The sequence below is a fragment of the Orycteropus afer genome, unplaced genomic scaffold (genome assembly GCF_000298275.1).
Source record: "Orycteropus afer afer isolate SDZICR_OR568_19922 unplaced genomic scaffold, OryAfe1.0 scaffold00023, whole genome shotgun sequence".
NCBI lineage: Eukaryota > Metazoa > Chordata > Mammalia > Tubulidentata > Orycteropodidae > Orycteropus > Orycteropus afer.
This window is the reverse complement of record NW_006921610.1, coordinates 12,843,818-12,845,451: the sequence shown is the minus strand read 5'-3', so window position 1 is coordinate 12,845,451 and position 1,634 is coordinate 12,843,818.

Genomic DNA, 1,634 nt, shown 5'->3' with positions numbered 1-1,634 from the left:
CCAAGCTTGAGCTGGGGTCTCTGCTTACACCAATGCAACGGCTTGGGCAAAAGACCCCCTGCTCCTTTTGTTCTACATATTTATAGGATTTTCAATGGGCAGTTACACAAGGTGGGGCTGAACATCAATGATTGGTGTAGTGGACAAGTTCTGCTATTTGGCGGCAACTAATAGGTGCAAACTCAGGACTTTCCAGTTTCCTGTCAAGGGATGGGTCCCCCTTTGGGACTTTCCAGGCCCTGGCTTTTCTGATTGGTTTCTACACAACAGTGATTTCCCATAAATTGGGTCTGTTAAATTAAACTGAAACTTAAGCAATAACTGAAACTTAGGCCTACAAAGATTAAGTAAAAACTTAAGCCTACTTGGTCTTTTAGCTTTTTCAAGGTTACTATACTTTAATTCTATTCCGTTACAATTATCAATTGCAGAGAAAGTCTCATTTTCATGATTGAGTATGATTTTCCTATTATATATGCGTATGTGTGTATATATATATATATATATATATATATATATATATGGCTACAAGTTATCAGATTAAATAAGTCATTTTTTATTACTACCTTGTTATTTTCCTTTTTATCATGAACTTGTGTTAAATATCATCAAATAATTTTCCTGTTTTTATTGAGATGATCTTTCTTTTGCCCATCTAAACTACATAATAAATTTCAGTAATTGATTTTTGAAATTACTACACTTCTGATCTCTGAAGTAAAACTACTTGGGGGATAATATGCCATTATGTTGATAAGGATTATTACATATGTTCATAAAAATATTGTTTTTAAATTTTCATTTTTTTGTTCTTTGCAATTTCACTGACATAATGAATCAGATAATGTTGACCTTGTAAAGAGTCAGAAAGTGTTCTTTATTTTCAGGTAGAAGCTGTGCAACATTGGTGTTAACATTTTCTTTAAATGTTTAAAAAGATTCATTGGTGAAGTCTTCTGAATCTGAGATTTTCTTTGTGAAAATGAATTAAAGAAGAAATTCCATATTTAAAAAAAAATTATTTCAACCATTCAGATATTTATTTATTTACTTTTATTTTTTGTCAGCTTTGCTAAGTTCCTACTCCTTGGAACTGAAAATTTTTCACTCCTTTAAAATTTATTTCAAATTATGAGTTATCTCATAATATCCCCTTACCATCATTTTAATATCCATTATATTTCAATTACACTTCTTTTTTTTTTAATCTTGATGTTAGTAATTTGTGTTTTCTGCATTGTTTCTTGGTCACTCTTAGTGAGGTCTATGATTGTTATCAATCTTTTAAAATAAGAAACATTTTGGTGCTTATTTTCCATGTTCTTGATTTGTATATTTATTTTTTTCTAATTGCCTTACTTTAGTTTTGATGTACTGTGGTTTTTGCTGTTATTGCTATTTGTTTGTTCCTTTTAGGTTCTTAAGATGGAAACTTAATTTATTTTTTGATTTTTTTTTTTTTATTTTCAATCTTTCTTAATATTTGTGATAAAAGCTATCTATTTCCTACAATGTAGCCCATGTGTTATGAATAAGTTTAAAATTCTTTCTAATTTCTGTTCTGACTTTTTGGATCCACTAATTACTTTGGAATATATATATATATATATATATATATATATATATATATATAT